Source organism: Schistocerca gregaria, chromosome 4 (assembly GCF_023897955.1).
Source record: "Schistocerca gregaria isolate iqSchGreg1 chromosome 4, iqSchGreg1.2, whole genome shotgun sequence".
Classification (NCBI taxonomy): Eukaryota; Metazoa; Arthropoda; class Insecta; order Orthoptera; family Acrididae; genus Schistocerca; species Schistocerca gregaria.
Genome location: NC_064923.1, coordinates 414373907 through 414386579, shown reverse-complemented (window position 1 = coordinate 414386579; position 12673 = coordinate 414373907). Strand labels below are relative to the sequence as shown.

At 39.9% G+C, this 12673-nt stretch overlaps 1 protein-coding gene across 14 annotated transcripts in view; it reads left to right on the top strand.

Moving 5' to 3' along the window:
* Window positions 1-12673, top strand: part of LOC126366003 (ubiquitin carboxyl-terminal hydrolase 47) — a 150179-nt gene that overhangs the window by 27755 nt on the left and 109751 nt on the right. The window lies entirely within an intron of this gene.

Here is a 12673-nt window from a genome sequence, read left to right as displayed (position 1 = left end):
ATACCCAATTACGAGAAGTTTTCCCCCCCCCCCAAATATGGGGTCATCTTATATTCGCAGATCAAACTAGATTAATGTAGGGTTGGTCTTACATTTACAGATGAAGCTTTGGGCATTGAGGCTTTCGTACAAATCTATTTCTAAGAGTTTCGAAGGGTAGAGCTTATCAAACAAAACTTTTTGAAGAGGCTGGAGATTTCCTGATAAGCACAAGTGCCCTATATAGTATTGATATTGCTTGTTCGATCATGTGACATTTGAGGTGCGACTCTTGTACAACAGATGGATATGTGAAAAACTATGAAGTAAGCATTACAACAATCTAATGCTCTGCTTAAAAAATACAGTTTTGTGAAACACAGGAGGAAATAGCATTAAATGCTATCAACTCGCGAACTTCTGTTGTATTTAAATAGGTTTGCAAAAGAACTTCATACATGTGTGGATGCCATATACATACATTTATACTGATTTTTAAGTAAAGGTAACATTCAAGGACAAAAATCTTGTCCTTCAAAAACCGACACATGATTCTGAATCCAAGTCAGTATTTGGTTGTGAGAAATTAATGATTTACGAAGTGCATTGCAAATGAAAATTTGGTTTATGTATCGAATATCGGGGGAGGGGGCAACATTACCAGCCTTTAATCAATTTTAGAAGAAGGACGGTGTCATTCTTATGAAATGAGGAAGAAAATTAATCCAGAATTAAATATGTTACAAATGAAACAAATCACATTAAACTGACTGCAGTTGTTATCACAAGAATAAATTATAGTGGAAAGACCCACTGTGGAGATATTACCAGTAGGTGGCGCTAGGTCACGGGGTGAACGAAAGTTTGAGAATTGGCTGTATCATGATAGCAGTTTTCTGTTTATGTATATGTTGGTGTTGGTACGTATGACTTGTGCAGTAGAAGATATTGCTGTCTGTGTTTCTCTGTTGCTCAAGCACAGCACTACTGAAGGCTTGAGTGGGGACCAGTGCCACGAGCTTAGTGGGAACTAGGAGTGTCGGGAGGGGAGCAGTGAGTGGGCAACAAATTTTGTCTTGCTGCAACCATGGGAATCCATGCTGTGTACCTTTGCTTTTTATGAACATCTACCATATTTAAACTGCAGTTTACTTGACTACATTTGCACTTGGAATCTAACTGACTTTGAATTGGACAAATACTCAGCAGTAGTATACATTTGTGCAGGAGGTACTAAAAGTCTAGGCTGGGGCCAATAGCGTACTTACGGGTTTCCTGCAGCAGTGTTGTCAGTGCTCACTGAGGTGTGACACAAACAGTAGGAGGTGTGTCAGCTGCTGGTTATACACAGCCAGTGAGAGAGCAGTGGGCAGATGATTGTTTTCATAACAAAAGACATTGTATCATTCTCATGTCAGTATAGAAGCAAAATCCACAAAGCGCACAAAAAAAACACACAATATATTCTGAAGAAACAGCCAAATACTTGTGACAATGAAGATATGAGTTTGACAGCTGTCTTGTTGGGATGATGATTATGATTAAAAATAGTAATATCACAGACGACAGGCTAAACAAAAGAGACAGTGAAGATAAAAATTAATATAAACAATTTTTTTGTTTACTTTATTTCTCCTTATATTATCAAAATGTAGCAACCAATAAATGGTATAAGTTTAGAGTAGGTGTAATGGTAACCTCATAGGCAGATACCTCATCGATAAAAGTTTCTAACTTTGGTTAGTCGGAATGTGTTAAAACTAAATTTTCCCCAGGGAACCTCTTTAAAAAGAAGTGTCTTATACTTGGATAAATACAGTATTTTGTCATAATAAATTTGTATTATAGAAAACATGGTATATATTAGACCATTGTCATTTACTAACATGGACATTGTATTTAGAAAATTTAGCTTTCCGATGTTTAAAATGGTCATTCTTATTGCCCCCATAGTACTTTTATTACAAGGCAGAGTGAAGTACAGAAAAGTTGATAGTGAAACAGTTTTCTTCTCAATTTTTTCCACTAGCCTAACACTACTGACAAAACTTTACATAGTCTGATGTGTAAAGTGTTGAGTCAGTTTTTGTCACACTGTGGATTTAGTTGGTGAGGCAGCAATCTGAGGCATGATGATGATGATGATGATGATGATGATGATGATGATGATGATGATGATGTGGAGTGTGTGAAGGTGTCAATATTGAGTGACTGTAGGAGCATACAAGATGACGTAAACAAAATTTGTAGTTGCTGTGATGAATGGCAACTAGATCTAAATGTAGAAAAATGTAAGTTAGTGCATATGAGTAGGAAAAACATACCTCTAATTTTTGAATTAGCATTATTAGTGTGCTGCTTGACACAGTCCAGTTGTTTAAATATCTGAGCATACTGTTGCAGAGTGATACAGAATGTAGTGATTGTATGAGGATTGTGGTAGGGATGGCAAATGATCGACTTCGGGTTATTGGGAGAGTTGTGGAAAAGTGTGGTTCGTCTGTAAAGAGACTGCATATAGGACAGTAGTGTCACCTAGTCTGGGGTACTGCTTAAGTTTGATCTGCACCACGTCAGATTAAAGGAAGAAATTGAAGTTCAGATGCGGGCTGATAGATTTGTTACTGGTAGATATGGACAACATGCAAGTATTACGGACATTTTGGGAACTCAAATGGGAACCCCTGGAGATAAGGTGACATTCTTTTTGAGGAACACTGAAAATTCAGAGAACTAGCAGTTGAGCCTAACTGTAGAACCATTCTGCTGCTGCCATCATAAATTCCCGTGAGGACCATGAAGACAAGATACAAGAAATTAGGGCACATATGGGTATTACAGACAATTGTTCTTCCGTTGCTCTATTTGTGTGTGGAACAGGAAAGGATATGACTAGTTGTGATACAGGCTACTCTCTGCTGTGCAACATATGGTGGCTTGCAGAGTATGCATGTAGCTGTAGGCTTCAAGTGACAAAAGTTTAATTTTCGACTTTTTAGATGCATAACTGTCCATCTACTATTTTAAAGTTAGTTAAATTTGACCTTGTTCTTACCATACTATGTAATGCATCACCATTTTAGCAGCAGCGTCAGGCATGTGACATCCACTAGCAGATTAAGGCATTCTTTATGCTTTCCTCAGAGTTACGATCTTCAGCAATAAATCCATACTGCTCTTTTGTGTTTTCTATAACCACCTCCCATTAGGTTACCATGTTGATCTTTTGGAATCCAAGAGTAAACTTGTCTGTGCCATGTAGAGTCCGTTAAGAATACTGTGGCTGATAAATGCACAGATGGCGGGCCACATGTGGGGGGAGTGGTAGTGGTGGGTCTGCGGGCAGGACTGTTAGGGAAATGCTGAGTGCTGGAGGGAAAGTGCCATTCTAAACTGAAGCCTACACTACTATTTTTTGTAAATAGTAACTGGGTCCCCTCTGTGCCCACACTTGCATGGTAACCATCTGATCTGTCACCTTTGCTTTAGATAGTATCTAAAAAGAATTCTGGCAAAAATGCAGTTTATTTACAACTGGCTTGTTAACCATTTCTAACTTTCAGAGAACATACACCCTACGCATTACTCTTGTTGCCATGTTAAAATTTGCTTCTTTTGCCAAAACACAGTGGAGTTTACACACAGGCTCACCTCACAACATGTGCAGATGCAATTGCAAGAGAATTCGGAAACAGTGGTTTATTAAGTGAGGAACTGAGGAAAAGTAAGGTCAGTATCTTGTGAAAAAGTACATCCTTGGTACAAAATAAATATCTTCACTTATGTTGTTCCAAAACCCATAACATTTCTTGTTTCACCAACTGTTGATGGCCCTTAAAAATTTCATTCTTTCATAAAAAAAAGTCTGCAACTAATGGAATGAAATGTTAGATAATGAAGTTTTGCGTAATAACCGTGTGGCAAAATACTCTTCTCTTTGTGTGCTATTGTCCGCCAAAATCTCATTTCAGTATCTCGAACTGTTTATAAAAGGAATGTTGTGGATATTTCTTTCTAGTTTTATTGCTGGCACAGCGCGATCGCAAATGAGTGTGCTACGTCAGATCAATTTTCTTGAGATTGGTGACAAACGGAGACCTCCCCACAAGTCTAATGAAAAATTCAATATGTTAACTAAATTTCTTATGCAGCAACATGTTATGTAATATGTATCAAACAAAAAATCATAGTAACCCATATTTTTCATTGCAAACTTTTTAGACTTTTGGGTAGTTTGTTACTTCCACATAAATATCACAATAATTATAATTGTTGACAATATGGTGGGTGCATCATAATGGACCTGACATGTAAAGCTACAAGTAAGGCAAAATGATATTTTTTCTTTTTAACTGAATAGTTTCTGTAAAATTGTTTGAGAAAAATTGCAGGGCTTGCGCTTTGATTCTGTCATTGTCGACCGTTCAGAAGGTGGCAGTCTGGCCTCCCTTTCTGGACAGACGAATGAACTTACCCAGCCCTTTGGATGAAAGTTGGTCACTGCACATTGGCCACTGTACCCTGCGTGGACTCTATCTTTCATTAACCTCAGTTACCATCTCCTCCTTCTCATACTAAAGTCTTCTTCACCAGTTCATTCCTCATGATGCATTGTTTTGTTTCTCTTTCTCTACATGCAGCTCTTCATTGTTTGCAAAGAAACCGCAAGTTCCTGAATAATGATTTTTGTGGAAGTAGTGCATACCAGGTGCAGTGGCAAAAGGGGGGGGGGGGGGTAAGGGGTCTGTAGCCTCCCCCTCCCCCCCCCCCCCCCCCCATGTATTATCATATTACACTGGATAAAATGACTAAATAAATCAGCAAATATATTACTCCAACAGATTCAACCATTTTTTGATAATTATGTAGCAATATAGGTTGCAATATATTCCAAACACACATTAACAAATGAATAAGAGCAGCAAATAACTTACTACCTAAACCAATAAATATCATTTAACTTAAAATAGGCATCTTATTATTTATTAATACAATTTTTTTTTACCCTGAACTCCAAAACAGTTACCAAAAGCTACTTTAAGCAACACCAAATTTTACCAATTTGTCGGTAGAGGACCCCCAACTCTGCTTTTGTTAAGCCATATTTCACATCCCCAACCCCCTCCCCCCCATTATCCCACCCCTTGACTGACTTCTAGAATTGTCCATAGTGTATACCACAACCTTAAGTGAAAATTGGTGATATATGATGATTGCAAACTTTCTGTTTCAGACATGTTACCAACATAGTTTAGTAAATTAGACGGGGAATCTTTCTTCTTAAATTTCTTTATTCTGCTGTCTACACTAAGTCCCTTGACTGACTTCTAGAATTGTCCATAGTGTATACCACAACCTTAAGTGAAAATTGGTGATATGATGATTGCAAACTTTCTGTTTCAGACATGTTACCAACATAGTTTAGTAAATTAGAGGGGGAATCTTTCTTCTTAAATTTCTTTATTCTGCTGTCTACACTAAGTACAAAAACTTGTCAATTGATTCTATGACTTCATTGTTAACTTCTGCTTTTTTTCTTTTCAAGGTGTTGGTTACACATTATTTTTGCCTTTTTGTGATTCATTTTCAGGTCTTCTTCCATCCTTACTTTATGAAGCTCTTCTTTTTTATACTAATAGAAAGTTAGTGTAATAAGAATATTAATATGCATATCATAATTACATATTTTAAAGGAATTGATACCACTTTGTCCAATCTCAGAGAGGACAACTGTGGAGAATCACTCAGTGTAGGTAGTCCTTGTGAACATCCGCCTTTGTTTTTCAACTGTGTGGAACGTCACCCCTCCACATTTGCCGGTTTGCTCAGTTTTCAAGAAAGAACAATAGATCCAGGAACACAAATCTATTGACCGCCTATCGGAGGCAATATGAACTCCTAAATCCTGTGGATATAATGATCAGTCACGCTCACATCACAGCAGCTCCCGCTTGGTAGCGTTGGCTCAGCACCAGCTCAAAGGTGCCATCTCACGGGCCCCTGCATGGGTTCTTCTCATGGTTTCCACTTCTCTCATAGAAAGATGAGAGTAACAATTACTAACAAAGAGATAGAGGGGCTGGCCAGTACTTACCTCAGCTCAGTACAGCCGATAGAAACACAAAAAAACAACCGAAAATTTAAGCTCCTAGCTTTCGGAATAAATGTTCCTTCATCAGGGAGGAGAGAGGGGAAAGAAAGGGAAGAAGGGAAAGTGGATTTAGTTACTCACAACCCAGGTTATGAAGCAACAGGGAAAGGAAAACAGGGAAGGTAGCAAGGATGGAGGCATGCTACCTTCCCTGTTTTCCTTTCCCTGTTGCTTCATAACCTAGGTTGTGAGTAACTAAATCCACTTTCCCTTCTTCCCTTTCTTTCCCCTCTCTCCTCCCTGATGAAGGAACATTTATTCCGAAAGCTAGGAGCTTAAATTTTCGGTTGTTTTTTGTGTTTCTATCGGCTGTCCTGAGCTGAGGTAAGTACTGGCCAGCCCCTCTATCTCTTTGTTAGTAATTGTTTCACATCTTTATATGAGATTTTCCATTAATTAGAAAGATGAGAGTAATGCATTTATGCCATTGCGCCATGAGCCATCGTGACCTGGAAATCTACTTGGGTGCCCAGGACCCCATTTCTTAGGCCTCCTTTTGGATAAAAATCTGACTTGGCAGCCCACACATCTTGGGGTACATATAGTGTTACTCTTGTCCATGTGTACCAGGTATTAGGTTCGACTCGACTGGACAATGGTTGCTCGGTTTATGGCTCAGTGGCTCCTTCAGCTTTGAAACTGTTAGACCCAGTCGACCATCGTAGTGTGCGTCTAGCCTGCTTTTTGGAGTAGTCCTGTAGACAGCCTACTTGCTGAAGTGGGAAGATTCCCTCTTCAGATTCAACATTATCAGCTCATGGTCTCCTAAGCAATCGCCATTCGACATTATCTGATCATCCCATGTATCCCATTCTCTTTCCATATAAGGGATGTCATTGTCCTGATAGCTGCCAGTGTGTGGGATTACCAGTTGGAATGTACCTCACTCCCTTTGCCAATGTTTCCATCTCTCCTCCCAAGACTGTGTTCCTTGTGTTCTTCGTGCACTCCCCATTAAACGGTGCCCAGGCCACAGATTAGGACCTCTCCCTTCTGAGGTCCTAAAGTCTGTCGCCCCCATGACCTTTTGGCATCTGTTACGTCCACTCTTAAAGATTTTCAGAGTGCTGCCATCCTTTACGTCGACAGCTCTGAAACTGTGGCTCAGACATGATATGCTTTTACACCTCCTGCCAGTATGAAATACTGTTTGCTGCCCGGAACATGTAACGTGTTTACTTCAGAGGCCGTAGCCATTAGCAGAGTCCTCCTTTTTTCTTTTAAACGGGCCTCCCTTAACTACATTTCAAGATGTAGTTACTTAACAAACAGTATCCAGCCTATTGACTGATGCTGCTCTTGCTACCCTTTGGTCTCCGCTATTCTGGTTGTGGGGCCTTACAGACAGTAGTTTGTAGCTTGGTGGAATGCACTCTCCTTTTGGCACTCCAAGCTGAGTATTGACTGACTGCTTCTAATATTTCTGGATGATTCACAAATGATGGACCTGGTTCTCAGTTTTCTCCGTGGAAGTAGTTTTTATTCTCAGTTATAAGGTTTTAATCTACCTATGAAGCAAGGGCAAGGTAGTTGGGGATTGGAAGTCTCTGCTGTAAGGTACATCTGGGTATCCCCTGATCAAACTCCTTTGAACAGATTGCTGTTTCATCCCTCTGTTACTGTTTTAATCACTTTTTGATTCAGTTTTCCCTCTTTCTGCTGCACCCAATTTTTGTTCTAGGTGTCGCACTCTGTTGAACAGTAAGTGTTCTTGACTTCCACGGATCCGGGGGTGGAACAGCTGTGGGTGGGACATTTCCTGTCGCATACAGAACCTCAGGGACTCCCACCTGCTGACTACCCTATGTCCTTCATCTTGTTTATTGACAGTACAAAAGATGCCCATACATTTTAGCCTTTCGCTTTTACTGTTATGAATCTCAGCAGCGACATCAGGAAATGTTCTTGGTGGACATCTTTTACTTCTGAATGCATCATTCTTGGTTTGAGGCACTGATGAAATTGTAGCCGTCTGCTAATGCAAAAGTGTCCCATCTTGATGCTCTTTATCTACTTCTGCCCACTGCTCTCATTTCTGTCTTGCAGCCAGACAGCCATATACTATGTCACTAGCTAACAGGACCTAGACAATAGCTCCACACACAGCTAGACTTCAGTCAGCCTAATCTTGCTGTCATATATCTTTGAAGTGACAACACCGGTGTTTGGTCCCATAGTGCAATACATAGTACAAAGTCTTGTTCTTAGATGCCTATTGCGGAAGTATTGAGACTTACGTGCACTGCGCCATATCTTCACCTGCAGCGCAGCATGATGTGTAAAGCACTGCACTGCACTGCACTGCACTGCACTGCACTGCACTGCAGAACATTCTTTCCCACCAGCAAGTGCATATGCCCACATGGGTAGTAGCTGAGATTCGAGCTCCCATTCATCATGGGCAGTAAGCCTGTGTGAATGCTGTGTTTCATTCTACTGGATGTTGCCCTGGCAATTTCCTCATGAGACATCAATCAGTACTGCTCAGTGGGTTGAAAAATTTGTGCTAGTGCTTGCAAACAGTGAGCTATGAATTAGTGACTTCATTCTGTGCCTCCATACTTTTGTTGGATTGTGTCAAATGTTCACTCTCAGGGAAGATAACTACTGAAGATGTCAGTCTTTCCATGCCTTATGGTGCCACTATTTTATTTAGTGCTCATAATATTAGGAAGCGACATGAAGGCGATCCCTCATGGTTGCAAGAACGACTAAGAACTACTAATTAAGGAGATTACTTCAATGCTCATTGCATTACTTTAGTTAATTCGATAAACCTGTTGTTTGTCTTAAACCTCATGTGAACGTTATTCATTGTGCCAATGCCCAAGATGCCTGTTTCCTCATGCTCAGCTTCAGCTAATTTTGTATGATTATTTGAGTTAGGCAAGGGCATTTTTCCGCTCCAGGAGTAGACTGTGTTGCTAATTTAGCTCACAGCAAATGCAACTTTATGGACACATCCCCTCCTCTCTCTTTCCTTCCTCAAAATAGGAAGCATTTTCTCCACCAAAGAAGAAAACAAGAAGCTATTCATCTATCATCAAAATGTTCTGTATAATATGAAGGGATCAATGTAACTGTAATTGGTCAAAACTTGCAACTTTATGAATGTCATGTGCGCTCTGTGAAGACTTTTGCAGGGCAGTTCACATTATTAGGAAGAAAAAGAAGCACCAAATTTGTAATGTCATCAGCCCAACAATAATGAGGATATGCTGTTGATGCAAGATACTTCAAGACCTTAATTACAGTTATCATGTTGTTGATACAGCAAATATGCTTCTTCTTTCTGTGGCTTTGGTAATGCTTTTCCTTTCAATTCCAAGTCTTTATAAAAGTGGAAGAATGCCTTTTTTTCATCCAACAGGTGGCACAGCTAATTTCTCAGTTGGCTCTATGACCTCAGTTACGTTTAAAAAGAATGGGGAAAAGGTGAGTTTAAAATGTCTGGATTGATTCCAAAATCTAGTGAGTGCAGCCATATGATAGGGAAAGGAGCTCTTTTCCTGGATTTTGTAGTGGTGGACAATAAAAATTTGGCATTTCACCGCATACAGTGTAATAAGTGTCAAGCAGTGAATGGCATCAGATACACTAGACATAATAGGAAAAAAAAATTAATATCTCTAGTTCGTGCTATGGCAGCTTATGTCTACACATACACTAAAACTAACCACATAAGACACTGCACTTGTCACATGGGACCTGTTCCTTAATGTGATTTGTGACTGCTGTGCTCTTCAGTAGCAATTCTTGTCTGTATCGCCTCACATATCACACAGTTCGCTTACGTAAAATGAAATCCCTACATTAACTCCATTACAATGCGCACTTCCCCTCTTGTCTGTGTGCTAGTCATGTGTCTGTAGTATACATAGATAGAAACTCCAGTATCCAAGAATGTTTCAAAAGACAAAAAGAAATGTTCCATGTCCAGTCAGTAAAGAAATCAGCTTATAAAAGTTCATTACAGATAGTGCAAAACAAATTTACAGTAGCCTCTTTCATACAACAAGGTAGTAAGGAAGTCTCAGAATATTTAATAAAATGCGAAGGTGAATAAAAATTATTTTTGGAAGTAGCGAGACACCAAACCAGCTTCATAGTTACTTCATACACCTGCAGCTTTATCCACTGCACTACATTGAACTTGGGTATCAAAGGACAGTATCTTTCATACTGCAGTATCCTCAAGGCTTTGCTGCTGATAAGTCATTAATTGATATTTAGTTCAACAAGTAGCTCAAGAATGACAAGTTATTTTGAAAATAATTTTTTAATATTCTGTTTCCTTGAAATGTACTTTAACAAAACCAGAGTTACTATACGAAAACAGCCAAGTACGAAAATTACAAAACCACTAGTATGACTTTGCTCATTGTCTTACAACAAATTTACCGGTCACGACACATTTTCAAGAGATTTGCCACATGCTGGTGCTTCGAAAAGGTATATTCATAGATGCAAGTTACAGCCCATCATCTGAAAACGAAATCCAATTGTGGCCTCTCCCAAATTCTGCTTGTTATGTAGAGAGCATTTGTGCTTCTTCTTGGTTAAATGTCTTGTTGTATGTTGTCAAAATGATGGAGAACTTGGTTCATACTATGGGGCAGTGCTTCCTCAGTGTGAAATAAGAAGAATTAACATCACAAAATTCATACAGCTCCATGTCCACATCGACTTCTATGTCCTGTGTGAGGATGGCTTGAGGATGTGGCAGCAATTTTTTTAATGAAAGGATTTTTTTCTCCTAAAGAGCACAGTGTCAAGACTTTTATTTAGTGTAAGACCTTACAAAAACTGACTGCTGGAAAAGAAGGTGCTGTGGAAAGCTGTTAAGGAATTTCTTTACGGTACTATGATGATCTGCATACAGAATGTTGCACTTACAAACTGTTTCAATCCTTCATGTGTGAACCATTGTTAACTGTGTCATAAAGTTAAAGTGTATCTAGAAGCACTTGGAGTTGCTTCCATGATTAAAAAGTATTTTGGTGAAAATGCTTTTGTGGACAATGAGAGGTTGTTATTATGGGTAATGAAAACTACACGGATCAGCCAGAACATTATGACTGCCGACCTGTTGGTATAAACCCATCCAGGAAGTAGCAGCATCATCTGGCGAGGAATGACTGCTAGTAGGACACTCACATGGTGCGTGTAGTATTAGTGAGCATGCTATCCATCTGTAGAATGGAGAAGGCTTGTGATCTATCTGAATCCGACTTGAGGGCAGATTGTGATGGCCCAGAGGCTTGGCACAAGCATTTTGGATACTATACAACTTGTCTGATGTTTGAGGAGTGCTATTGTGAGTTTTAGATATGTGGCAAAGCCAAAGTGAAACCATATCCAGATGCCAGGGGTTGGATTGTCACCCATCATGAAAGATGTTGGACGTTGTAGGCTGGGCATACAGGTAAAACAGGACATGTGGCGAAACTAAGATCAGTATTTAATGCTGGGCAGAGAGCAATGCTCCTAACGACAGGCCTCCGCAGCTGTCGTCCCATGCATGTGCCATTGTTAACACCACAATGTTGGCAACTATGACTGAAATGGGCATGTGACCATCGGCACTGGACGTTAGCTCAGTGGCGGATACCTTTTTCATTGTGGCGATGAGTGGTTGTGAATCCTTGGTCTTCCAGGGAACAGCTCCTTGACATCTGTACTGTGGGCTGGGGACAAGCTAGTGGTAATTCCATTATGCTCTGGGGAACATTCACGTATGTATCAATGAGTCCAGTGGAGCTTGTGCAAGGTACCATGACTGCCAGGACTATCATACACCATTTGCAGACAAATCTGTTTTCCAATGGCAGTGATGTTTTTAAACAATATAAAGCGCCATGTCACAAGGCCAAGGGTGTGATGGTGTGGTTCAAGGAACACAGTGGTGACTTCAAATTGATGTGCTGCTCCCCCCCCCCCCCCCTCCCACCCCACTCACCATATCTGAACCCAAACAAACACATCTGGAATGTGATTGACTGTGGCGTCAGAACTCGTCGCCCCCTCCTCAGAATTTATGCGAATTAGGTGACTTTTGTGTGCAGGTGTGGTGCCACTTTCCCCAGCGACCTACCATGGCGTCATTGCTTCCATGCCACAATGTGTCACCACTGTAATCTGTACTGAAGGGATACATACTGACTATTGGGTAGGTGGTCATAATGTTTCATAATGTTCTGGCTGTTCAGTGTGTTCTGATAACACACAAAGTTGATATAAAGTTACAGTGCTTTGGAAGTATTCTGTTTATTTTATTTAAAATTTGCATTGAGCTCAGACTTAACTATCCAGATTCTCTATAAATCTTATTGAGGGTCTCAGACCACACAAATTTCTTTTTGCCCGTACTCAGTTATACATCCATTCATTTGCTCCCATTGTATTTTTGAGTGGCATTATGTCAGATCTATTGAAATTGTGTCAAGTTAATTGTCTTCTGAACAAATTATCTATAGTTTGAAATGTTACTTCAACTCTTGACCTCGTCTTCGCAGCCTTATGGATTATTAAAACTGTCCCACT